Source organism: Bubalus kerabau, chromosome 4 (assembly GCF_029407905.1).
Source record: "Bubalus kerabau isolate K-KA32 ecotype Philippines breed swamp buffalo chromosome 4, PCC_UOA_SB_1v2, whole genome shotgun sequence".
Taxonomy (NCBI): domain Eukaryota; kingdom Metazoa; phylum Chordata; class Mammalia; order Artiodactyla; family Bovidae; genus Bubalus; species Bubalus kerabau.
In genome coordinates this window covers 27,497,551-27,525,372 of record NC_073627.1, presented here as the reverse complement: position 1 = coordinate 27,525,372, position 27,822 = coordinate 27,497,551, and the positions used below count along the sequence as shown (strand labels likewise).

Below are 27,822 nucleotides of genomic sequence, written 5' to 3'. Positions count from 1 at the left end.
AAGAACAATATTGTATAGGAACCTGGAATGTTAGGTCTATGAACAAGGTAAATTAGAAGTGGTCAAACAGGACATGACAAGAGTGAAGATCGACATTTTAGGAATCAGTGAACTAAAATGGACCGGAATGGGCGAATTTAATTCAGATGGCCATTATATCTACTACAGTGGGCAAGAATCCCTTACAAGAAATGGAGTCACCCTCATAGTCAACAAGAGTCCAAAATGCAGTACTTGGGTGCAATCTCAAAAACGACAGAATGATCTCTGTTTGTTACCAAGACAAACCATTCAATATCACAGTAATCTAAGTCTATGCCCCAACCACTAATGCCAAAGAAGCTGAAGTTGAACTGTTTTATGATGACCTACAAGATCTTCTAGCTGCTGCTGCTGCTAAGTCGCTTCAGTCGTGTCCGATTCTGCGCGACCCCATAGATGGCAGCCCACCAGGCTCCGCTGTCCCTGGGATTCTCCAGGCAACTACACTGGAGTGGGTTGCCATTTCCTTCTCCAATACATGAAAGTGAAAAGTGAAAGTGAAAGCTCAGCCCGACTCTTCTCGACTCCATGGATTGCAGCCAACCAGGCTCCTCCGTCCATGGGATTTTCCAGGCAAGAGTACTGGAGTGGGTTGCCATTGCCTTCTCCACAAGATCTTTTAGAACTAACACCAAAAAAGATGTCCTTTTCATCATCAGGGACGGAAATGCAAAAGTAGGAAGTCAGAAGATACCTGGAGTAACAAGCAAGTTTGGCCTTGGAGTACAAAATGAAGCAAGGTAAAGGCTTGCAGAGTTTTGCCAAGAGAATGCAAAACTGGCAAAACTGGCCATAGCCAGCACCCTTTTCCAACAACATAAGAGAGAACTCTACACATGGAAATCACCAAATGGTCAATACCAAAATCAGACTGATTATATTCTTTGCAGCTGAAGATGGAGAAGCTATAAACAGTCAGCAAAAACAAGACCAGGAACTGACTGTGGCTAAGATCATGAACTCCTTATTGCAAAATTCAGACTTAAATTGAAGAAAGTAGGGAACAACCAATAGACCATTCAAGTATGACCTAAATCAAATCCTTTATGATTCTACAGTAAAAGTGACAAATAGATTCAAGGGATTAGATCTGATAGAGTATCTGAAGAACTATGGATGGAGGTTCATAAGAGGAGGCATCATAAAGGTGGCAGTGATCAAAACCACCCCCAAGGAAAAGAAATGAAAAAAGGCAAAATGGTTGTCTAAGGAAGCCTTACAAATAGCTGAGAAAAGAAGAGAAGTGAAAGGCAAAGGAGAAAAGGAAAGCTATACCCAACAAGATCAGGAGCTGACTGTGGCTCAGACCATGAACTCCTTATTGCCAAATTCAGACTTAAATTGAAGAAAGTAGGGAAAACCACTAGACCATTCAGGTATGACCTAAATCAAATCCCTTATGATTATACAGTGGAAGTGAGAAATAGATTTAAGGACCTAGATCTGATAGATAGAGTGCCTGATGAACTATGGAATGAGGTTCGTGACACTGTACAGGAGACAGGGATCAAGACCATTCCCATGGAAAAGAAATGCAAAAAAGCAAAATGGCTGTCTGGGGAGGCCTTACAAATAGCTGTGAAAAGAAAAGAAGCGAAAAGCAAAGGAGAAAAGGAAAGATATAAACATCTGAATGCCGAGTTCCAAAGAATAGCAAGAAGAGATAAGAAAGTCTTCCTCAGTGATCAATGCAAAGAAATAGAGGAAAACAACAGAATGGGAAAGACTAGGGATCTCTTCAAGAAAATCAGAGATACCAAAGGAACATTTCATGCAAAGATGAGCTCGATAAAGGACAGAAATGGTATGGACCTAACAGAAGCAGAAGACATTAAGAAGAGATGGCAAGAATACACAGAAGAACTGTACAAAAAAGATCTTCACAACCCAGATAATCACGATGGTGTGATCACTGACCTAGAGCCAGACATCCTGGAATGTGAGGTCAAGTGGGCCTTAGAAAGCATCACTACGAACAAAGCTAGTGGAGGTGATGGAATTCCAGTTGAGCTATTTCAAGTCCTGAAAGATGATGCTGTGAAAGTGCTGCACTCAATATGCCAGCAAATTTGGAAAACTCAGCAGTGGCCACAGGACTGGAAAAGGTCAGTTTTCATTCCAATCCCAAGGAAAGGCAATGCCAAAGAATGCTCAAACTATCGCACAATTGCACTCATCTCACATGCTAGTAAAGTAACGCTCAAAATTCTCCAAGCCAGGCTTCAGCAATATGTGAACCGTGAACTTCCTGATGTTTAAGCTGGATTTAGAAAAGGCAGAGGAACCAGAGATCAAATTGCCAACATCCGCTGGATCATCGAAAAAGCAAGAGAGTTCCAGAAAAGCATCTATTTTTGCTTTATTGACTATGCCAAAGCCTTTGACTGTGTGGATCACAATAAACTGTGGAAAATTCTGAAAGAGATGGGAATACCAGACCACCTGACCTGCCTCTTGAGAAATTTGTATGCAGGTCAGGAAGCAACAGTTAGAACTGGACATGGAACAACAGACTGGTTCCAAATAGCAAAAGGAGTTCGTCAAGGTTGTATATTGTCACCCTGCTTATTTAACTTATATGCAGAGTACATCATGAGAAACGCTGGACTGGAAGAAACACAAGCTGGAATCAAGATTGCTGGGAGAAATATCAATAACCTCAGATATGCAGATGACACCACCCTTATGGCAGAAAGTGAAGAGGAACTCAAAAGCCTCTTGATGAAAGTGAAAGTGGAGAGTGAAAAAGTTGGCTTAAAGCTCAACATTCAGAAAACGAAGATCATGGCATCCAGTCCCATCACTTCATGGGAAATAGATGGGGAAACAGTGGAAACAGTGTCAGACTTTATTTTTCTGGGCTCCAAAATCACTACAGATGGTGACTGCAGCCATGAAATTAAAAGACGCTTACTGCTTGGAAGGAAAGTTATGACCGACCTAGATAGCATATTCAAAAGCAGAGACATTACTTTGCCAACAAAGGTTCATCTAGTCAAGGCTATGGTTTTTCCTGTGGTCATGTATGGATGTGAGAGTTGGACTGTGAAGAAGGCTGAGCGCCGAAGAATTGATGCTTTTGAACTGTGGTGTTGGAGAAGACTCTTGAGAGTCCCTTGGACTGCAAGGAGATCCAACCCAGTCCATTCTGAAGGAGATCAGCCCTGGGATTTCTTTGGAAGGAATGATGCTAAAGCTGAAACTCCAGTACTTTGGCCACCTCATGCTAAGAGTGACTCATTGGAAAAGACTCTGATGCTGGGAGGGATTGGGGGCAAGAGGAGAAGGGGACGACAGAGGATGAGATGGCTGGATGGCATCACCGACTAGATGGACGTGAGTCTGAGTGAACTCCGGGAGATGGTGATGGACAGGGAGGCCCAGCGTGCTGCAATTCATGGGGTCGCAAAGAGTCGGACACGACTGAGCGACTGATCTGATCTGATCTGATCTGATACCCATCTGAATGCAGAGTTCCAGAGAATAGCAAGGAGAGATAAGAAAGCCTTCCTAAGTGATCAATGCAAAGAAAGGAAAACAATAGAATGGGAAAGCCTAGAGATCTCTTAAAGAAAATTAGATACCAAGGGAACATTTCATGCAAAGATGGGCTCGATAAAGTACAGAAACAGTATGGATCTAACAGAAGCAGAAGATATTAAGAAGAGGTGGCGAGAATATACAGAACTATACAAAAAAGATCTTAATGACCCAAATAGCCACAATGCTGTGATCACTCACCTGGAGCCAGACATCCTGGAATGTGAGGTCAAGTGGGCCTTAGGAAGCATCACTATGAACAAAGCTAGTGGAGGTGATAGAATTCCAGCTGAGCTATTTCAAATCCTAAAAGATGATGTTAAAGTGCTGTACTCAATATGCCAGAAAATTTGGAAAACTCAGCAGTGGCCACAGAACTGGAAAAGGTCAATTTTCATTCCAATCCTAAAGAAAGGCAATGCAAAGAACATTCAAAGTACCACACAATTGCACTCATCTCACACGCTAGCAAAGTAATGCTCAAAATTCTCCAAGCTAGGCTTCAACAGTACATGAACCAAGAACTTCCAGATGTTCAAGCTGGGTTTAGAAAAGGCAGAGGAACCAGAGATCAAATTGCCAACATCCGTTGGATCATAGAAGAAGCAAGACAATTCCAGAAAAAACATCTACTTCTGCTTCATTGATTATGCTAAGGACTTTGACTGTATGGATCACAACAAACTGTGGAAAATTCTTCAAGAGATGGGAATACCAGACCACCTTATCTGCCTCCTGAGAAATCTGTATGCAGGTCATGAAGCAATAGTTAGAACCAGACATGGAACAATGGACTGGTTCCAAATTGAGAAAGCCTTCCAATATATAAGACTGGTATATTGTTATATATATACATATATATAACATAACAGGGTATGTTGTTACCCTCCTTATTTAACTTATATGCAGAATACATCATGTGAAATGCCAGACTGGATGAAGCACAAGCTGGAATCAAGATTGCCAGGAGAAATACCAATAACTTCAGATGTGCAGATGACACCATATTTATGGCAGAAAGCGAAGAGGCACTGAGGAGCCTCTTGATGAAGGTCAAGAGGAGAATGCAAAGCTGGCTTAAAACTCAACGTTCAGAAAACAAAGATCATGGCATCCGGTCCCATCACTTCATGGCAAATAAATGGGGAAACAGTGACAGACTTTATTTTCTTGGGTTCACTGCTTATGGTGACTGCAGCCATGAAATTAAAAGACACTTGCTCCTTGGAAGAAAAGCTATGACAAACTTAGACAGCATATTAAAAAGCAGAGACATTACTTTGCCAAAAAAAGGTCTGTATAGTCAAAGCTATGGTTTACCAGTAGTCATGTATGGTTGTGAGAGTTGGACCATAAAGAAAGCTGAGCACTGAAGAATTGATGCTTTTGAACTGTGGTGTTGGAGAAGACTCTTGAGAGTCCCTTGGACTGAAAGGAGATCCAACCAGTCTATCCTAAAGGAAATCAGTCCTGAATATACATTGGAAGGACTGATGCTCAAGCTGAAGCTCCAATACTTTAGCTACCTGATGTAAAGAACTGACTCATTGGAAAAGACCCTGATGCTGGGAAAAATTGAAGGCAGGAGAAGGGGACAACAGAGGATGAGATGGTTGGATGGCATCACCAACTTGATGGACATGAGTTTGAGAAAGCCCTGGGAATCAGTGAGGGACAGGGAAGCCTGGCCTGCTGCAATCCATGAAGTCAAAAAGACTTGGACATTACCAAGCTACTGAAGTGAACTGAAGGTGCTCTTCTATTGATTCCCACTGAGGAGAGCACACTTTTTCTGCAGCTGAGGTTGTGTCCAGACCTCCTCACCCCCCGGCCCCTGCCCACCATCGAAAAGGCCAGGTGCCTCTCAGGCACACCTCTCCAGCCAGTGTCACCCAGATGACCAACCCCTTGCCCACAGCCCCATTCCTGGCTTCGGCTGGGGGTGGGCGGGGTGTGCCCCTGAGAGATGAGAGAGGACTGGCCAGGGAGCTGTCAGGCTCTGGGGAGAATGCCCCAGCCTCTGTAGGAGCAAACAGAAATCAAGGGACACACCAGGCCGATGCTCTTGCCAGGCCTCCTCCACCTCCAGGCCTGTCCTCAACTCCCTGCTCTAGGGTGGGTTTCAGTCGGATCCCCGGCACCCCCATTATTCCATTGCCCCATCTCCCACCCCAGCCCCAACTCTCCCTCACCCCCACTTCCCTCCTTCTCAGCCCAGCTACCCCTGTCCTCCTGCTGGAAGCCAGCCCCAGCTCCTCCTCACCCAGCACCTGAAGCCCCTTTCTCATCCTGCAGCCGGAACAAGGAGGCTGCCCCTTCTGTACCCTGGCAGCCACCCGCAGTCACTGGGGAGGCTCTTTCAGACTCTTCCAAGCTGCTCCCCTTCCCCCACCTGAGTCTTGTTTACATACCTTCTGCCCACCAGGCGCCTAGCAGCCATAGCAAAGATGGGCAGGGCACATGGTGGCCTGTGTCCATGGCAGGGCAGGGGCTCAGTTCCTTGCTCAGGGCAGCATTTCTCAGTCCTCAGAGAGGATGATGGGTAGGAGGAGGGCAAGGTGGTGAGAAAGGGAGAAGGAAGGGGTCCAGCTAGGAGCCACCTATGCTGATGCAAACCCATGGTGCATAACATGCAGCCTGCACTGCTCTCTGCTCAAAACACCTTAGGTTCATGGACTCTCAACCCTCCCAGCCAGCCTCTGAGATAGGCACTATGACCGGTTCCTTTGTGCTGGTGAGAAAAACTAGGTACAGAGAGGTTAGGTAACTTGCCCAAAGTCACACATCTATGTTTCAGAGCAGGATTTGGACCCAGGAAGTCTGTGTCTCTGCTCTTCTGTGAAACTTTCCTATTTAAAAGCCCTGCACCCACAAAATCAAGCTGGGGATCCCCACCGAAGTAGTCCAAGCCCTTCTCAAGCTCCAAGCTCCCTCTGTAGCATTTCTTCCACCTCCACTCTCTGTGGAGCTTAAAGAACTGAATCTCACCTCTGCCAGCACCCTAACTGTGTGCTCTTGGGCAAATCACTCTACCTTCTATGGCCTCAGCTCCTCAACCCTAACATGAGAGCTACTGATACCTCTTCTTGGGCAGAGTTAATGAGACCACCTGGGTGAAGTACCCACCAGGTGCCTGGCACTGGTAGGAGCTCAGTCCAGAGTAGGAAGGAAGGAGGAAGACAGAGAGCTCTGAGGGAGTGAGCTGAGGTGGCTGGACTCTTGGGTGGGCATGAAGAGGAGGGGTCTCTTGCCAGGGCCCAGGCTAAAGAGAGGGACATCACCCAGAGAAAGCTGTGCTCTGCAGTGGCCTGGCCAGTCACCAGCAGGGGGCAGGGACCCACTCTGGCATTCTTCCCCCAGGATAAGAAGGCACCAGATCCCATTTCCCACCCACCCAACGAGGAACAGCCCACCCAGTCTGGGGCCAAACCTGGACCCTATGCCTCCCACCAGCCCTGCAAGACCAGAGTCAGGATGCAGCCCACAGGATGCTGGCTGGAGCCACGAGGCCCTGTTCCTGGAGGAGAGTGGGCAGCTACCACACACAACTACCCCAGAAGGAGTCCTGAGTTCTGAGTCTGCTGTGGCCCCAGCTCTGAGGGGCTAAGAGCTGTGTTGGGATGGGAAGGGTCTGCATTCAGCCGGGGTGAGCCCATCCACTGTCCCCCGGCCTCGTCACCCTGGTCTAAACCAGACACACAGCCCACCCACAAGGGATCCAAGGCTTCCCTGGGTCCAAGGACTGAACCAAATTATTTCCCAAACGTGGTAAGTAATGACAGCATGGGAAAGAGGGGGCCTGAGATCCCAAAACCTTTCTGAATGAAAGAATACTTTCTGAATGAGCAGGGCTCTCCTCCTCGTTTCCTCACCTGTAAAATGGGAGACATAACATAACTCCTGCCTGCATCTCAGGATTGCCAGGGGCTCAAAATGAGATCAGGTGTGTGAATGTGCAAACTATAAAATGATCACAAACTGAAGTAGTTCCTGTCTGAGATGGGTTGCATCAGTCAATTGCAAATATCGCTATTGGAGCTACTGCTATATGAGCTGGTTTGGGTCAGAAGAGCTTTCAACATTGGCAAAGGAGTGGCCCAGTCTCAGCCCTCCAGAACTTTGATCTTCTATCAAGAACAAAACGGGCTGATCTGCCATCACAGTTTAGTTCTAGATCTGCCTATCCCTGGTCTCACATGCCTCCTCTTCCTTGAAACTGGAACCTGTCAGATGAGGGCACACACCCCCTTCTCTCTGAGATGCTCAGCTGATGTGGCAGGGCCAGCCTCAGGTCTCAGGACTAGCTCCCACCACCTGAATCTGGAGACCAGGCCCCGGGCAAACAGCAGATCCCCGTGGGGCGTGGGATGGTTCTGGCAGGGAGTGGGTGGCCTGGGTCGTGCTTTCTACCCTCCTACTCATCTCTGGGGTTCCCTGAGCCTGCTTTTGAGGCTGTGACCAAGCAGGCTACCTGGGAATGAGTGGGTTCCTGACACCCCAGGGGCTCCTGTCCTCCTGGGCTCTGCAAGGGGAGACCCCTGCAGGGATGAGCTGGAGGCCCTTTCCACTGGCAGTCACCCCCTGGCAGGCAGTGGGAGGGGCAGGGCAGAGATGCCTGCCCCCAGATTTCCTGGGTTTAGGAGGGAGGGAGGGAGTGGGGCCAGGGGGAGTGAGCGGCCCTTGAGAAGGTAGGGAACCCAGGCTGACCCCACCATCCCCTGCTATGGACCCCCTTCCTCTCCTAGCAAGGGCAGGAAGGGAACCTTTGATTCTGGGCTTCCAGGAGGCAGTCTCTTCAAAATATTAGTGGTAGACTGAAGCAGGAAAAGAACTAAGCAGGGACTCTAGTGAGGTCCTGGCTCCAGGGTCCTGGAGAGGCCTTGATGCTCACAGTAAATGCCAAGGGCTTTAAACATCCAGAGTTTGAGCGGGAAGACGCAGCTGTCCCTGCATCCCTGTAGCCTTCAGGAAGCTGCCCAGGGCCTCACAGCTCAGTTCCATCTGTCCCTCCGTCCCTCTCACTCTGACACCCTCCCTCTACCCACCCTTCCTTCCTTTTTCTCCTTTCATCTATTCAAAGAACTGAGCAGCTGCCTTCAGCCCAGCCCTCGGTAAGCACTGTGGATCTTACAGTTCTGTGTGGCTGGGAATCGCGTCCTTATTTCACTGTGTGGGCCCAGCTCTCCAGGTATCCAGTGTTCTTGTTGCTCCCATGAAACTGAGGGGCTCCCCCTCAGACTGGGGCTCCCCAGAGCCAGTGCAGCAGTGTCTCCCTCAGATGGCCACCCCCAGGGTCCCTCCGTGCTGCAGAGGTGTGCTAGGACAAGTCTGTCTGGGAAGAACATGCCCATCTCAGCCCAAACCTCCCGTTTCTAGGGCAGAAAAAACTCCCTCACACCTCCAGACTTCTCCTCAGCCAAGAACCTCAGACTGGGGGTTCTGCCAAGTTGGCAGAGCTGGGGAACTAGGCCACAGTTGTGAGGTAGGGAGAGGGTAAGACCCAGGCAGCCAGGTGTTAGCTCAGGAGAAGATTCACAGGTGAGGAGCGGAGGCGCGGAGACGCGCGGGCTGGTGAGACTCAGGCAGAGCTGGAGCCAGCGTCCGGGCCTGGGAGCTGCCTCCATGACCACCGACCACCGGGACCCAGACGCTGACACTGGAATCATCTCATCCCCCTTCCGCCCTGGGCCGTGGGATGTGCGTGGGAGAAGAGGCCAGGAGGCACTTCTCCACTCCACCTCGAACCAGGCCTAGAGACAGGGGCTGCCATGCCCTCCGTTGTGAACCAACCACCCCCAGCTGGGCCCCGAGGACCCCCTTCCTGTCAGCAAAGGGACAAAAGAGTGTCCCCAGGTGCCTTTGGAATTGGGGAGTGGTCCTGGCACTTGATCCCCAAAGGGTGGCTAAGTAGGAAAGGGAGAGAGAAGGGGACAGGGAGGGACAACAGAGCAGAGAGGGAGGAGGTGGTGCGGACCTTAAAGACAGAGAAAGCCGGGGCATCACGCCTCTCACACAGCAGCACACGCATCCACACACACTTGCACCTGGATTCATACCTGTCTGCTCCCTCCCGCTCTCGCTCACGTTTATGTGTAAATGTGTGTACATAGAAACTACATAGATCCTTTCACATCAGAGACCCAAGTCAATTCTCACATCCACACATGGATGTTCAGGACTCACAGACACAACCCTCTCCCTCATTCACATTCGAAATGACCTCACAGGATTACAGGCACTCACAAGCCACAGCCTCTCACACACTTGTCTACAGAGTCACAAACCCTCGCTCTCAGGCACACCATGTGTGCACACACACCCACAGTCACTCATGCTTGTGTACACACTCATACACACACCCAGCATCACTCCCTCATGGCCATGCACACACACACACACACACACACACACACAATCACACATGCTCGGGCTGCCAATTCAGAGGGGGTGCCCCCCAGCCTCTGGAATTCCTGATCCCCTAAGCATCCCCCAGGCATGGTATCTCCTGGGTCCTGCCCAGAAATGCCCCAAATCGAAATCCCTGCTGAAGCCCTTGACTCACAAGCTTGCATCCACCCACGGGTGCCCATCTTTGCCTAGAACCTAAAACTGGCCAGAACTACCGAGGCCAGAAGGAGGTGAGGCCCCAGCTGGGACATGCGTCCTGCTTCCCCCACCTCTCTGGAGCCTGGACTCCTACAGGCCCTGAGCCCTGAGCCCAGCAGACTTGCCTCCCCATGAGAAGGGGGCACAGAACATCCTTGTACCTCAGTGTCCTCACCTGTAAAAAGATGGGGCCACCTCATTCCACGCTCCTGTCAGGAGTCACAAGGCTCCCACGTGACCAGGAAAGGGCACTGTCAGCTGGAAAACATCAAGTTTAACCTCCGGTTAGTCATCTCTTAGTATCACCCTCCTCATGGCATCCTTGCAAAACAGGCCCAGGGAGGCCCCAAGGCTAGTCCAGAGCTGCAGCATGAAGGGAGGGCTTTCTCAGCCCTGGGGGTCTATCCACACCCAGACCACTCAATGCTCAAGGTCAGTCTCTCCAAAAGGGCCTGGGTCTGTGCCGCCAGGTGCCCCGGGGGGTAACAGGGAGGACAGCGTCAGCCTCTTCTCTGATGGGGATGAAGCCCTTACACCAGAGGGCAGATGCTACTGAGATATGTGGGCTCCGTCATGGGTCAAGGTGCAGCCTGAGCCCAGTGCCTTGGAGGGGCGGGGACTTGTAGGGATTTTGATCCCCTACTTCCCATATTAGGTCATGGAGAGGCTCCTGGCAAGACCTCCTTCCCCCCAGGAAAGAGAATGACATGGTGCTGCCTGCCACAGGGCTGCAAAGGGGCCCAAGGGGTCGGAGGTCAGCCTGGCCCAGAAAAAACAGACCCTGGGAGGGCCCAAAATAAGTCCAGGGAGAGGCAGGAGGCCCAGGGACTGTGCTGGGAGCCGAGGGCACAACCAGGAAGGAGATGGGCAGCCTGGAGCTGGCCTAGCTCATTGCCCTATGGCTTTCCCTGGTGGCAGTTTCCACCAGGAAGCAGGTAGGGCCTGAGCCCCAGGTTCTGGGTGGGAAAGGTGCGAAGGAGGGCAGCCTTCAGTGTGGGGAGGGGATGCAGATCACATTAGAAAGAAGGGGAAAAGAGAAAGATGAAAACAGCTTATAGAGATGGAGAGAAGATATGGCGATAAAACAGAGAAGTCAAGTCTCCAGTCAGAGTGAAAATACACAGAAGGAGACAGAGAAGGGGAGGACGCTGCTCACACAGCAGCACACGCATGCACACACGTGTGCACACAGAGTCACACCTGTCTGCTCCCTCCTGCTCTCACTCATGTTTATATATAAACATGTATACATAGATCCTCTCACATTAGAGACCCAAGTCAATTCACACATGCACACATACACACACAAACACACACACACACACACACAAGGGAGAGAGTGTGCATCTGTGGGAACTTCAGCACGGGGACCAGGCTGGTCCCTGCCTGGGACAGAGGATCAGAGACACAGAGAGCCAGAGGACCAGGAAAAGAGGGAGAGAGAGAGATGGAGAAAGAGAGAGAGAGAAGAGAGATAAAGACAAGTCAGAGAGCTGGAGCCAGACTGAGAGCAGGGAAGGGAGTGAGGGCGAGAGCAGCCTGAGCCAGGCTCTAATTATGGGCGGGCGGGCAGGAGCAGAGGGCAGCCTGTTTGAAGTCTGTGGTGAGAAGCATCAAAGGGAAAGGAGGGAGGCCAGCAGGGCGAGGGGGAGACACAGGAGGGGCCGCCCTCTGCTCGGGCCCACCTGGACCTCCCAGTCTCCACCCCCGCCCTGCCCAGCCTCCAGCTCCCCGCCACCCATCTGCTCAGGACTGGCCAGAGGTCCGGCCACCTGGTCACCAGCCTGGGGCTCAGGCTCCTGCAAATCCCTGCTGCCTTCTCAGCATCCCCAGGGTCAGGGCAAGCTTCTGGCTTCAGGGACTGCCTGGACTCGGGAGGTACGGGCTTCCCTTGTGGCTCCTGCAGCCGTCCCCTCCCTATCTCCCAAAAAGTATGTCCTGGCATCTTTTGGGCCCCCCACTTTTGGGATCCTGAGATGAGTTCCAAACCGTTCCAGCTTCGGCATCTCAGCACCAGTCCCCATGATTGGTCTCACCTTCAGTTGGGAAAGCTCTTAGGAAAACTCCCACCCAGGTCATTCTGGCCTCTTTGGCTGCAAGAGGATGTCCTGAAATGACCTCTGGGCCACCCCCTTGTCTCAGGTCAGCAAATCAGCTATGCTGGAACCACTATACGTCACCTTCCCCAAAGAATGTATGTTTCTGCCCTTCCTCTTCTGCTCTTTCCAGAGTTCTACAGCTCTCTAGGCCAGAAAAGCCTTCCGGTGTTCTCACCCAAAGCCTTCATGCTGCCTCATATTTTAGATAGAGGCTTGCAGGTCTCTGTACAATGGCCTAGACACACGACATGAAGGTCCTTGCTAGAGACTATCTCCTTGGTCTCAAGCCTTCTCATTCTCTGGGGCATCACCTACCCTCTGGTGTGTCTTCCCAGCTGCTGTTCCTTAAACCCGTTCTAACCAGCAAGCAGGATGCAGAGAAGGGGTGGTGGGCTCAGTATAAGAAGTGGCACCAGCAGAGAAGCCAGGCCAACGTGAATAGGAATCCTGATTTTACAGCCTTCTAAATGGGCAACACCAGGCACATTCTTTAATCTCTCTGGACCTCAGTTTCCTCATCTATAAAATGTGAGAAATACTCACTTGAAAGCATATTGTGAGAATTGAACATGATGCTGTATATAAAGTGCCCGGCCTCCAACAGGTACTCGATGCATGAGGCTCCTATAATTATGGAAGTCAGGCCATCCAGGGTCCCAGAGGGAAGATTTTCCCCAAGAGAAAGGCAAATGAGAATCCTCTTGAAGCCAAGAAGAGGCCTAACACCTGGGAAGGGGCAAAGAAATGATTGCACAATCCACGTCGCCTATCCCCCCACCAAGCACACCCCCTCCTGGCATCTGACTTCCACATGTCTTGTTACAGCTTCCATCTGCCTCCTCTAATTCGGGAATGCAGGTCAGTGTTCACCTTCCATTGTTAGAGCAGAACTGCGCTATCAAGTTCGTGTCAGCATCACACCACCTAGCAGATGCCAGGCTAATCTCTGTGGTCATGGGCTCCTCCAGTGCTGACTAAGCCTCAGGGAAACCTGGAGGAACAGCCCTAGATCCTCAGGAAGTACAGCCACTGTCCCTAGAGAAGGAAGGAGCCCACCAGAGGGTGCAGGAGAATCACACCCCTGTCTGCAGTCTGTAACCATCTGGGAGGAGATGCTGTCCTGCCCAGCATGGGAGGGAGAAAGATGACGGCAGGCTGAGAGGAACATGAGGTCTAGACTCCCAAGATGAGCCACACCTGCACATAAGACCGACACATCACCAGCATTCAGACCTTCAGACTTCAGAGACAAAACCTACCCCTGAGTGTGATACAAATCAGGGTGCAATGAACCAGCATATTCTAGATTTTTCTAAACATTGTTTCTCTCCAACAGTTCAGATGATTGAGAGCTGACCAAAACCCAAATACTTGTGAAAAATTCATTTTCTATGTATAGCCTGTCTTTCAAAAGCTCCTTCAGGCTCTCAAATCTCACCACAAATCCACTCACACACGTATCTACCCACCTTCCCATATCTACCTTTTCATCCATCCATCTATCTATTTATTCATCCATCTATCCACTCTTCTATCCATTTATCCATCCTTCCATGCATCCACCATTCACCTACTTTTCCATCTATCTATCCATCCAACTATCCTCCACCCACCTAATAATCCATCCATTCAACCATTCACTTTATCTAAATACCTGCCCACCCATCCATCTTAACACCACCCACTCACCCATCCACACATTCCACTTGCTCACTTATCCGTCCATCCATCCATTTACCTGCCAATTGACACATGCATCCCCCACCCAACTCACCTGTGCATTTACCCTCTTCTATATATTTATCCACCCACTCACCACTATTCGTCCATCTTCACACACTGATCATCTCTTATATTGAAGGCATGGAGCCAGATCCCTAACCTCCATGACCATTTGCAGTTATTGGGAAATCCCAGCTTCTTGGTATGCTTGGCAGCTTCCCTTCCATGGACAGAATGGGGCTGGAGCCTCATTGTCTCCACTAAAGACTGAATGAAAGGAGACAGGAAGGGACTAAACCTCGGAATAATATTTTGATAGAAAAGAAGGATATGGGACAAAGTAGATCCCAACGCATTTGTCAAAAGGAGGAAGAGAGCATCCGTAAATACCTGCAAATCCCAGGATGGATGCAAGGACTGTCCAAGCCACAGGCCCCCGATTGCTTCAGGATGGGGTGTGACTCAGGGCGGAGCCAGGTCCGCTCACCCAGCTCCCACTGGCCTGCCTGCCCCCATTCCAGAGTCTCCCGAAGCAGCAGAGTCTTCAGGCATGGCAGGGACTGATGAGGCAGAGGCCCAGCCACGGGGATTAGGAGGGATCCAAAGGGTCTCCCCTGACACTTACAGACCAAGATCTTGGCTCTATCTGTTGCTCACCAGTTGTGTAGCTTTGAGTAAATCCTTTAACTTCTCAGAGCCTCAATCCAAACGCCTCTGAACTGGGAAACACAGCCATACCCGTCCTTGGCTGTTACTGTCGAGTCACTAAGTTGAGTCTGACTCTTTACAACCCGACTGTAGCCTGAAGTCAGGCTCCTCTGTCCATGAGGCTTCCCAGGCAAGAATACTGGAGTGGGTTGCCATGCCCTTCTCCAGGGGACCTTCCCAATCTAGGGATCGAAACCACGTCTCCTGCATTGGCAGGCCAATTCTCTACCACTGAGCCACCAGGGAAACCCCAATACCTGCCCTACCTGTTGAGAAAATCCTTGAGAGTAAATGTGAAAGAACTTTGAAAATAATTTCTGATTTTGCACAGTACAAAGAAAGTGCTAGACTTAAAGCCTCAACCTTAGGTGGTGTGACCAGACCAGTCTACCAGTCACCCTCCCCATGGAGAAGCCATAGGTGGCTCCCCAGAAAGAGGAGACCCAATGTCATTCCCATGTCTCTTGCACTGAGCTCCTTTGAACACAGTCTGCCCTCACTAGGGCTTCCCTGGTAGCTCAGCTGGTAAAGAATCCGCCTGCAGTGCGGGAGACCTGAGTTCGATCCCTGGGTTGGGAAGATCCCCTGGAAGAGGGAAAGACTACCCACACCAGTATTCTGGCCTGAAGAATTCCATGGACTATATATTCCACTATATAGTCCGTGGCGTTGCAAAGAGTCGGACACAACTGAGTGACTTTCGCTTTAACCTCACTAGGGTGGGCCGAGACCTCCCCAAAGGGGTGCCCACTGGCGCCCACCGCCTTCTCTCCCTTGCTCTCAGCACTCACTGGCCAGATCACACCCTCCCCCAGGAATGCAGAGGGAAGGAATGGGAGGTCGGAGCAGCAGTCAACTGTGGGGGAGGGGTACAAGAGCCAGGAATGAGAGGTTCAAAGACATAGGGGTGCCGCCCCAGATATAGGCCTGCCAAGCACATGCTGAGCGACAGAGAAGTGGGAACCCCGGGGAGAAGGTGGCGCCACCAGCAGTGGAAGCTGTGCACCCCACTTCTCATCAGGCTGCACCTCTGCTCCCATCAAGGTGTGGGGCAGGGGATACACACACACACACACACACACACACACACACCCCCTCCAGGCAGGAGAGGCTTCCATGGTGAGGGCACCGCCCCTGGGCTCGGAGGTGTCGGTGCCAGCCGGGTGGGCTGGCATGACGTGGGGAGAGGGCGGCGCGGGCAGCTAATCCCCCCAGCGTCTCCCAGACGCCCACAGAGACCAGGGTGAGCTCTTTGTCTGAGTGCAGAGACGACAGAGGGGCGGCGGGCAGGCGGGCAGGCTCCTCTTTCTCTCCCCTGCCTCCCGCCCCAGGGCAGGTAGAAGCCTGCCGTCTGTGGGGATGGTCGGAGGGAGTGGGGGTGAGAGGATTAGGAGAGAGACAGGCGCTTATGACTTGTAGGGTTCCCTCCCTCCAGCCCAGAGGGCCTGTGGCTTTGGGGTAGGGGTCCCCAGAAGGGCAGTGGGCCATGACCTGCAGTGGGAGCAGGACTCATGTGCAGTGGGAAGCTGGCAGCCCTGCTACATTCACATACCCAGTCACACCCAGAATGACAGCCTACACACATACACACACACACACACACACACACCCTGAGTCCCAAACTCTGCATCCACACATGTGTTTACTCCCAGGCTCACACGCACAGAGACCAACATCCAGAGGGATAATTACACAACCCCACAGGATCAAAGTTGGACAGTTTAAAACAGCCCTCATCTACCACCATACTCACAGGCTGCCCCCCAGAAACATCACGATGGGGTCACATGTTGTCCTAGTCACTTACAGCGGAGCACTGCCACAGCCACTGGCGTGTCATCTCACACCCAGGCGCCACCAGATCCCAGCAACACAGTCACCCATACCACACAGGTCCCAGCCCACCAGCCCCATCACACGGAGGGTGCCCACCGCCTAAAGCCTGTGGCACTGAGTCAAATACATGCACACCTTCAGCACACCCCAAATCCTCACCACCTAGCACCACTTGGCACCACGTAATTGCCTCTCCGTGTGCCTGTTTCTCTCTTACACAGATATACCTGCCCCCACAACCCTCCACCTTCTCCAAAACATCAATGCCCAAACATGTCAGTCTCCTTAGAGAGAATGGAAAGGCCACCCCTTTCCTGTCCCTGCAATTCTGCCCCCTGAGCACCTCTCCTGCTTACTTTTAAGTACAGGCCCCCAGACTCCCAGGCCCGGCTAACCCCATGCCACAGACACGCTAGGCCTTAGCTGGACCCAGGCTCACAGGGGCGGGCAGCAGGTCTACCTCCAGGCCAGCCCTCCAATGCCTGTTGTTTTCTTGCTAAGTCGTGTCCAACTCTTTGCGACTCCATAGACTGTAGCCCAGTTCTCCAGAGCCTGCAAACCTAGACACATCCTGAGCATGGCATTCAGAACTGAGAGGCCCTGACTGGCACTCACACTGCCCCCACCAGCCACAGAGATGCACAGGATCACATATGCCCCTTCTCCTCCCTGACCCCGCTCCCTGCCCGAAGCCTGTCTGCCCTGCAGCCCAGGAGCCCAGCGTTGGCAAGCTGAGTCCCGCTGTGGCCAGCGCCTCCAAGGATGAAAGACCTCTGGCTCCTCCAGAAACCAGGGCTAAATATACCCCTCGCCAGCTTTCTTGTGCCTAACTGGAACCAGCTGGGCAAGACCCACCCTTCCGCCTGCAGGACAGGCCGTGGGCCATCAGAGCAGGGACCGGTAGATCAGCAGCCACTTCCTGGGAGTCGCGCCTGACGGAGCACTGGGATCCGAGGAAGTGGATGAAGCACCCTTCCCCAACCCCCATCCTTCCACAGGAGGCTCCCTGAGCCCAGCACACAAGAAATGGGCTCCTTTTGAGCCTCAGGTTTTCTATTTGTAAAATTAGGATAATTCATCACTGACCGCGTAGTGGTGTTGTACACAGTAAATGAATTCATACAGGTAAAGTGCTGGATCAGTGCCTGGTACACAGTAAGTGCCCAGTAAACTATTATACACACTCTGGGCACCCCTGTGGGACAGGCCCAGGGCTAACAGCCTCGAGTCAGCAGGGCTGCCGGGAGGGGGCAGGATGGACCCTGGCGGGTGGGAGGGGGGGCAGATCAGTGAGGGGCCCCGGGAGGGGTCAGATGAACCAAGGACACGCCCCCATTGGGCCCTGCCTCAGGTCTGGCCACGTCCCCACTTCCCTCCCCCTGCCAGAACTCCGCCCCGGGCTGTGGTCTGTGCTGTGGCTGCAGCTCCCACGCCACGGCCCAGTTTAGCGGCTCCAGCCCGCGGCCCCAGGACAGCCCACTCTCTGGCCCAGTCCAGAGGCCTGAAATAGGAAGGAAGAAGGGCCTAAAAATAGCCCTAATTACAGAGGGGCCCAACGGGGTGGGGGGCGGCGGCTCCTCTCTGGCTCCTGGGCACTGCCACAGCCGGCCCAGGATCCTGCTCCGGCCCTGGGGAAGGGACCCCACCCTGGGCCTCCTGTCCCCAGCCCACAACAGGCCTCCCAGTGGGACAGGGGGGTGAGGGATGGGGTGGGAGGATGGGCCAGGAGGGAAGTTGAGCCCAAGTTAGGGACCGTGTCGTCCCCTCCCCTGACTCCAGGGCTGCGAGCCCACCCCCGCTGCTCCTCATTCATGAGGATCACTCAGCAGCTGCCACAGGGTGCTGCCTTCACTGAGCCTACCTTTCCCTAGTCCTGACCCCTGCCTCCTCCAGGAGGCCTGCCTTGAATACCTTCACCTGGCCCTGGCTCTATACCAGGAGAGGTTCCCAGAAAGCTGCACCTGTGCATCCCCCTTTCGATTGGCTCCTGGGACAAGGTTGTGATTCCCACCATCCTGGGGGCTCCCAGAAAGCAGAGAGGGGCTGCCTCTTCTGCATTTCAGCCTTACTAGAAGAAACAGAGTGTGAACCTACATAGAGAGGCCAAAGGGAAAAGAAGAAACTGGTTAGTGTAAAGATGCCTAAATTCTGAGAAGACCCAGAGACTAAAATAATAGCGGGCACTTTCCTGGTGAAGTTCTGTGTCAGGTTTGAAAGAGACACCAAAGAGACAGTGGAGGAGCCTTAGCATGGAAGAGAGTGCTCAAGGGCCCTAGCTGCTCTGGTGACCCCTGCCCAACTGCTGCCAGCCCAGGAACCCCAAGGTTTGGGAACCTGCAAAGCTGAGGTTCAAGCTCCCTTGCAAATTTTGCCATCTCACTGTGGGTGACTGACTTCATTCCTTTGGGTTTCATTCTTTTTGTGTGTACAGTGCACACTACCCAGGAGCTCACGGGTTTGAGGTGGAAACCCTGTGATGTGTGCAAACACCCTTTGTGAGATAGGTGATACCCTAAGGGGCATTAGAGCCTCTTCAAGGAGCTCCGGGCCCCTACCCTGGCCCTGCCCATATTTTGCTGCATCTGTTTTCCTCCATGTTTAAAGTCTCAGGAAGGTGTTGGGCAGGGTGTGGATGTTGTGAAGGGTTAAGGGTGGTTACTCACCCTGGGCTAGGGGCATGGATTGTGTGTACCCTCATCTGGGATGGGACACATGGTACGCTGGTGCCATCTGGTGGCTACAGATAACAATGCTAGTTACTGGGCTGAGAGAAGAGAGGAAGGACAGGAAAGCTGGAAAGTGGGTGTAAAAGGAAAGGAGGGGACAGAGACGGGCACCCAGGAGAGAGGGGAGGAGGGAGCAAGATGGAAAGAGGGAGGCAAGCCAGGGCCCACAGCAAAAGGGGAGATGCCCAGGACTGGGCCTGCTGGATGTTGCCACAGGCCGGGCAGCCCCGATCAACAGCCTAGGAAGATCTGCAGCCTCTGAGAGGCTCCCAGAGGCCACGCGGCTCCAGCCCCAGCATGAGTTTGAGCCATGAGGCCTGACGGTCAGGAGGCTGAGATCCAGCAGGTCAAACCAGGTGTTATTCCACAGGGACCCCCAGTTCTAAGGCCACCCCCATGGGCCTTCAGCTGTTGGCCCCCAGACACCAGCGATGAAGTGAAATGACCCCTGGAAAAGGTTGGCCACAGCTCTCCAGAGGACGCGTGTGAAGGTAAACACGCTTCTGTACATGTTGCCCACATGTAAGAGCCCAGCACACACCCTACAGGCCCCATGGACACCCGTGACACGCACCTGTGTTACGCAGATGGCTTGGGCCGGGTGGAGTGCTTGAGGCCCCCACCTCACCCTCTTCCCTGCTTCCTCTCAGGGGCAGGAGACAGAGGGCAAACTTGTTTACCACTTCTGCTCTGGGCAGTGGTGATGAGCTCAGACTGGCCCATTGCCCTCCACGGGCAGGGCTAGGCCTGAGTCATGGGGGTCAGATGACTGCAGAGGCTAAATGGGTCCCATCCTGCAGCCCCCAGGAGCTGCTGGCAACCCCGCCCTTCCAAAGCAATCAGGATGGGGTGGGGAGGGGGATTCCCAGACTCAGGCTCCAACCGGCCCCTCCCCTGACCAGAGGACAACAGGGCAGATGACCCCCTCGATCTATGCCCAGCCAGGCCTGGTCCCCTCAACACCCATCCAGGAGCAGCACCCCCCTCTGGGACATCCTGGTTCAGACCAACGCCCTCCCAGAATGCCAAGCACTCCTTCGGTCATGTGCAAGGCCCCAAACACATCTCAGAAATAAATGGAATGATGCAAAAACGGTTGTGCTGGAGATGATGATACCTCTCCCTGGGTCTCAGTCTGCCACACTGAAATGAGAAGAGGGATCAATGTCGTTCAGGGGCAGTTCCTAACTGACACCTGCCTTGGCCTGCAGTATGTCTTTGGGGGGCTGCAGCTGATGGAAGCTGAGAGAAAGTCCTCAACTCCGTCCCCTCCACAGGCCTGCAGGCCTTAGGATTATCTGCCAACAGGAAGACCACAGACTGATCCCCCTTGACAGCAGAATAACCAAGGTCAGCTCCAGGTACTCACCTTCATGATGTATTTTTGCCTTGTAAAATCCTTTCTAGTACTGTGGATATTTGATTTCTATTGAAAATAAATTCCTAATGATTTTTAACACCTCTCTATTTTTTGGAGTTCCACCAATACTACAATTTCCATGACATCCCTCCCAAAGGTCCCAGCTCACAGGAGGTGCACTCCACTATTGACGCAGAACATTTCCCCAGGGGCACAGGGGGTCTTCCACTGCTGCTGGGATTGACCTCACCTCCCCAAGGACCACTAGCCCCCTTAGTCAAGACCAGAGTCCTTTACTCTTGGTGCCCCTCACCTGCCAGCTCTCCACGCTGCCCTCCACTGGTGTGGCACAGACAAGGACACAAAGCCTGGTTCCAGCCAGGTCATGTCACCAGACTCACCAGGTGGCCTCGGAAAGGCCAGTCCCTCATCATGGGCATTACTGGCCCCACCAGTACAAAGAAGGAATTGGAAACGATGACCCCAGAGGTCTCTCTGAACCTTGAACTCTAGGGTTTTATAATTCACCAACAGAGGCATCTCTTTTTATTACAAAACTGAATGAGAACTAAGGAAAGAATAAGTGTGAAGACTCCTTGCCCCCCAGCCCCAAGCTGGCTCTGACTCTTTCCCATTGCTCCTTTGGCACTGCCCACTTCCTCCTGGCCACCCTCTGGCTTCACTGATCCTCACACTCCACCCACCGCCACCCTGCCCCCGGCGGCCTCCCACTTCAAGCCCTAACAGTGTCCCGGCCCTCCCCCATCCGCTCCTCTGATCTCCAACCCTGGCAGCCCCTCTCCCCATCTTGGCACAGCATCTTTCAGCCTGCTGTCTGCCAAGCCTGGGCATCGCCCACTCTCCATGCCTAGGCACCAAGGTTTGGCTTTTGCCTCCCTGAGCCTTCAAGCCTCAACACTATCCTCGCCCACCCGCCCCCCTGGGTGCCAGAGACTTGCTGACTCCTGCCAAAGTCGGCATGGTCATCCCCCTGCCTCAGGGCCAAACTACGGCTCCAGCAGCACTGACTGGTCCAGCCACTGTCACCCCTTGGGTCCTCAGATGAATCCCTCCCAGGGTGATGACTCCATTGACTCTTTGGTAAGAAACAAGGATAGCTTCACTGTAGCAGCAGCAGCAGCAGCAAAGACCTCTTTGCTTTGTCAGCACCCCTCACGGGCCCCAGGGCAGCAGCGTCCAGACCACAGGAAGTCCCCAGGACCACTGGCTGACGAGGGGCCTTCAGGACCCTCTTGTCATGACTCTTAACAGGAAACTGAAAGCAGACCCTGTGCCTGTGGGCTCACAACGCTGGTGGGAGCTCGCCTACCCCGGGTCAGCCCGGTTTCTGCCCCCAAGTCTGTCACTGTATCTTTCTCCGCATTTCCAGCCTGGATGGGAAGGGCGTTTGGGGGAGAATGGATCCATGTATACGGATGGCTGAGTCCCTTCCCTGCTCACCTGAAACTATCACAACATTGTTAACTGGCTACACCCCAACACAAAACAAAAAGTTCAAAAGAAAAAAAAAACTCCCTCCACTTTTCATACTGTTAACCTTTCCTGCTTTTCAACTTTGTTTTCCCCTTTTTTCTTATAATCCCTCTTTTTTTCAAAATGCTTCAGTTATATCAGGCACATAAAAATGTATAGATAATCTCACAGCAAACTTCAATGCTCACTACCTAGGTTGGCTTTGGGGGGCTGCTTTGCTTTTTCCCTCCCTCCTCCTCCTACACATTCACTCCATGTGTATGTCCATTTATAATATGGATATATGTTTTTCATGCTTTTAAATTCTATGTAGATGGACCCATAGTCTAGGTATCCTGATATAACCTGGTTTTTTTTTAGCCCAACACTTTATGAGTTTTATCCACGTTGATATACACACTCTAATTTATTCATTTTTACTGCTGTGTAGTATTCTACTGCCACAATGGACTTACCCATTTTCCTGATAATGGACATTTAGATTATTTCTCACCTTGTTTTAAATTGTAAAGGTAATAAGTGCACATATTCTCACTGTAAAATATTCAAATCATGTAGGGTACTGAATAAATAATGGAAACCTCCCTTTATCTACTTCTCCATCTCAAAATTTACCACCACGACCACCTACATATGTGTATTCTGCCAGCCCTTTTTCTAGGCATTAACATATGCATATTTGAGGTGAGGAGGATTTGGGAACCCATGCAGGGGAAAAAACACAATCCCACATAACTCCTTTGTTCTAAAACCTTCAGTAACTCCAGTGTCTGCTGGATAAAAGCCACACTCCCCATTCTGGCACTCAGGGCCTCGTCTCTCAGTTCCCCAGTCCCCAGGCAGCCTGTACAGGGTCTCACTGAACCAGCATTCCTCCGAGAGCCCACGTGTTCCAGACCTCGCTCAGAGAGAGCAGGACAGGGGTCAATCCTGAGTCTCATGCCCCACCCGCACTAGCCAAGTTAGCCCCCTCATGGGTGCCACTTCCACCTCTGAGAGGCTGGCTCCAGTGTCCTCCCTGACTTGAGAAACAAACTGCTCTGCAGATAGTGGGGTCTGGAGGCTCCACTTGGTAGACAAAGGATGGTGCATTATAATTATATTTTCACTTAGCAGTTCAATTCTCTGCCACACTCGCTAACTAAGATCCAGGAAGAAAATGCCAATTGTATTCCTGAGCTTCGCCTCTCCCACTAATGGGGTCAGGCTCTGGTGGCCTTTATTGCACAGAGGCTCCGGGAGAAGCAAACACACAGGCGAGACTTCACCGCCACTTATGAGGCAAGGGCTGCGCAGAACCCACATTCCCTAATGTGGGGGATCGACATACCTCCCTCAGCATCCAGGCCTGAAGCTTCTGAACCCTGACTTTAAGGCCGGGCACACTGAAACTTGTCGGAGAGACCTGGCCACAGGGAGTTCCTAGTCTGAGAGAAACCCAGTTCCTTCCTTAGGAAACTCTTGACCTGACAACAAACTATCAGGGAATGCCGAAAATGACTTTCTTTAATCTGGCTTTCCTGTAAAATAGGGATGAGAGTTATTGTTTAACTATAGTATTCATGGCAATCATAATAGCCACCATTTACTAAGGCCTACAATGTGCCTGATGCTGCATGAAGTTCTTTTATGCACTATCTCATGTAAACATCTCTACAACCTTTTGAAGTGAGTATATTATTATTCCTATTTTATGGTGAAGGTCAGAAAGGTTAGGTGTCTGAGTTTACACACTGTTAAGTGATGGGGTCAGAATTCAAACCCGGAGTCATCTTAGACACTACACTTTGCTTCTACTCTTTTTTTTTTTTTTTTCCCTAATAAAAGTCTTTTTTCTTCAATTAATTTGCTTCTCTTGACTTCTACCCTTCTTTTGGATAAACACCGCCCCTGCTCCCAGCCACTGTGCACATTTGTCTTTCCTCATAGAATTTAATTGTGAAAAAGATGTGGGTAGGTGGGGGCCAGGGACCTGGGGAGAAAGGTGATCAAGAAGGAAGGGAGATGGAATGAGAAGTCCCAGGGCCATAGGCCTGGGCCAAGAAGCACCTTTGGTGGTGGATGAGGGGTCTGATGAAAAGGGCAAGAACAGGGACTGTTTTCAATCATTCTCAGGATCCAAGAATTTCTGGTACTGGGTCACCTATACCTTCAGGCCCTCTCAGAAATCCTTGGGATATTATTGACAGGCTACAAACACCGCCAAATTGTCTGCCATGCCTACACAACTTGTGGGCACAGAGGGTTATGGCTTCATTTGCTCCATCTATAATCCATGTGCAGAGACCCTCTTTTCCGAACCCAAAGTGTTCTGTCTAGGTCAAGTGTCTGAAGTGTGCGTGCATGTGTTCAGTCGCTCAGTCGTGTCCGACTCTCTCTGGCCCCATGGACAGGCTTCTCCATCCACAGAATTTTCCAGGCAAGAATACTGGAGTGGGTTGCCATTTCCTACTCCAGGGGACCTTCCCGACCCAGGGATGGAACCTCCTCTCTTGCATCTCCTGCATTGGTAGGCGGATTCTGAAGTGTACCCATACTGTAACCTCACTGTAAACATGGGTAAGAGGGCCCAGGATTCTTATTCTCTCCCCCAGATACCACTGCCATGGCACTTTCCACACTGTTAAAAATGTTACAATGCTTGTCTGTTTTTTTCAGCTGTGTTGTGGGGCAACTCCCACGTTGTAAGGTCTCGTCAAATCCAGAATCAATGGATGAATGCATTAATGTAATCTCAAAGATTCGCAGTGAAACTAAGCCATTGCCGCTGAAAGGGTCCAAGCACAGGGTGCAAAGATTATTGCCCCAATTCCACACTCCGGGCTACTTGTACCAGGAACCACCCTGCGCCCTCCATTGGAACGACCACGCTGCACATCCCAAGGAGGCTCGCCTCCTCTGGCGGCCCAGCCTCCCTTTCTCCTCGCGTCTTTCTATCCAAGGGGCAGGCCGTGAGACTAGGACTCAGTTCTGGCCCCTTCCGGATCCGCCAACGCCAAGCTCTAGAAACGCGCGCGGAGGTGGGGTGGGCGAGTGGATTGGGCTTCAGAAGGAGCCTCCACATGGGGGCGCTGGAAGGGCGCGGGAGAGACTGAAGCAGGGTCTCTGTGGCGTCCTCCGGGCTGGGGAACCCAGAAAGCCAGCGCCCCCGGTCCCCTTCCCGCTCCGGCCCGCCCCGCCCCTGCCCCGGCTTGCGTTTGCGTTCTCAGCCGCAGGGAAAGAGGCCGATCAGGCTCCGGGCTCCGCGGCTTCACAGCTGGACGGCCTCGCCCGAGGCACCCAGCCTCCCCGAGCCGGCCGGTAAAGTGGGGCTAGTCTTTCCACCTCCTTTGGACGCAGTCGGCGCTCAGGAAACTTCAGCTTCCTGCCCGCATCCCGCCCTCGGCTCGTGTTTCCCTCTTCCTAGCTGTCCTCCCTCCTGCGTCCTTTCCTCTCTCGGCTCCGCAATCTTAGCCAAACCGCAGCCTTTAACAATCGTGCGCGCCCACCCGGCGCCCGGGCAGCCTCGCCGCGGCCGCGACTCACCTCGCGGCCCGCCCGCCCCCGGCGCCGCCCCGCCCCAGCCCCGCGCTCTGCCAGCTCCAGAGGCCTCGGCCCGGCTCAGCAGCGGCTCCCCAACCCCCCGCCGGGCTGCGAGGATCGGGCGAGGAGGGACCCGCAGGCCAGGGAAGTGCCCGGGTGGCCGAGGGCACCGGGCGGGGCGGCGGGCTCAGCAGCCCGGCAGAGAGCGCCAGCCTGACCGCAGCCCGAGGGCAAAGCTGCAAATAGCCGCGGTTTCCAGCTGGTGCCCGGCCTCCCTCCCAGCCTTCCGGACCTTCGGGATTTTCTCTCCCTTCTTCCTGCCGCCCTCTCCTCTACCCTGTGACCCCTGCCCCCTCCCCGCTGTGCCCCCACCACACCCTGTCAAACTGGGGCCAGGAGACCAGCGCTAAGGTCCAGGGTTCCAGAGGTAGAATAATCACAAAACTTAAGTTAGGACTAACTGAACACATACTATGTGCAAGTCACTGGGCTGAGCTCTTTAAGGATGGGCATTCATAAAACACTTACCACCACCAGATGAGGGTTGGCTCCAATTTGCAGATCGAGAAACTGAAGCTCAGAGAGGGTCCTTGGGTCCTAAGGTCACTGGGTTTCAACCTGCAGAATGGGAAGCCATCTCCCCTGTCTACAGGTGAATGCTGTTACTCTGCCTCCACCCATGGACTGCTTGCTCTTGTGGGAAAGTGGGAAGCAGCTGACCAGGGACCTAGGATGCTAGTCAACCAGTAATTCTCAGTGTAACCTAGACCAAGCCCAACCTGCTGGCTTGTGAAATCCAGTGTCAGTTTCCACGTCTGTAAAGTGAAGGGGCCATTCATCTCTGTACGGAAAAACTTGTTAACAAAAGTGGAGAACCAAAGTGGATTGTAAGTTATTAAGTGCCCTGCCCTTGGGAAAGTTAGCTGGGGGCTGTGTAGATTCAGACCCACAAACTAGGGTTGACTAGGTCAGAAGGGGCTGAGCTGGGGAACCTGCATGTTAGCAAATGCAGGGATTCTGAAGCCATCAGGGTTTTGGGGAGGTTTGTTTTCATTTTAGCTGCTCTGTGTCTTCATTGTGGTGCCTGGACTCTTTGTTGCTATATGCTGGCTTCTCTAGTTGTGGCACTCAGATTTTTCTTGTTATGGAAACATGGGCTCTAGAGAGCAGATTCAGTAGTCGTGGCGTGGGCTTAGTTGCCCCAAAGCATGTGGGATCTTAGTTGCTTGACCAGGGATCAAACCTGTGTCCCCTGCATTGGAAGTAGGCTTCTCAACCACTGGACCACCAAGGAAGTCCCTAAACTATCAGGTTGGGATTCACCAAGGATATTCCTGAAAAGGAGTGAAAGTAGCGTGTCCTTGCCTAAACCTCCACATTTGCCCTTATAACATCTCTGCCTTCACTGGCCTGGACGTGGAGTGATTGCATGTTTCTTAAGGACCCACTGTGTGCCAAGCACACGTATATCACTGCCCCACTCTCAGAGCGCTCGTGGCATAATAGAGCAGCGTGGCAGGGCTGTCTTCAGCCCAACTGACCTTGTGGGAGAAATGGAGCCAGACACCTTCGTGCAGGGGGTGAAGCTTCATGCCAGGCTGTACTGCACAATGAGAGAGCAAGGGCCAGGTTCTGCCCACACTCCCCCGGTCAGCAGCCTCCTCAGCCAGGACACAACCTGCTCAGCCTCTGACCACGTCCTGTGCAGAGCTGTGAGAGATATGAGTGGGAGACATTGGGAAAGCCCAGGGAAGGGGCCAGTTAATTCTTGCTGGAGTCAGGAAAGAGAAAAACTCTACTGGGGGTGACCACTAAGCAGACCTTTAACAAGTGGGAGTTTACCACGTGGAAAAGGAAGTCCAGGCAGAGAAACAGCTAAGGACAGCGTGTAGGGGCGGGGAATCTTATCCTGTATGGGAGCAGGTGGGGAAGCTGTCTGCAGGCAGGAAATGGGTAGACTGAGGGCATGGAGCACAGCCTTCTCTCCCCCCCACCTCTTGCTGGCACAAGCAAACTGAATGCAGCTTATCTGCCAACCAGAGTTCTTCTTTCCTAGAGGCTGTGAGATGCTGTTGGGCAGGGACGGTGCCTTATTCATCTTCTGTCACCCAGTGCCTCACCCAGCGTCCATAATAGTTAATGGGTATTAAATATTTACCATCATGCA

The 27,822-nt window shown here is 52.3% G+C and overlaps 1 long non-coding RNA gene across 1 annotated transcript in view; it reads right to left on the bottom strand.

Moving 5' to 3' along the window:
- The window catches only part of LOC129649126 (uncharacterized), a 79,129-nt gene extending 52,580 nt beyond the window's left edge, over positions 1 to 26,549 (bottom strand). The window contains exons 1-2 of the long non-coding RNA XR_008712987.1: positions 26,184 to 26,549; positions 10,364 to 10,446 (exon numbers count right to left, since the gene is read on the bottom strand). This is a non-coding gene — a long non-coding RNA (uncharacterized LOC129649126). The remainder of the gene's footprint in view (positions 1 to 10,363; positions 10,447 to 26,183) is intronic.
- Between the last annotated feature and the right edge of the window lie 1,273 nt (positions 26,550 to 27,822).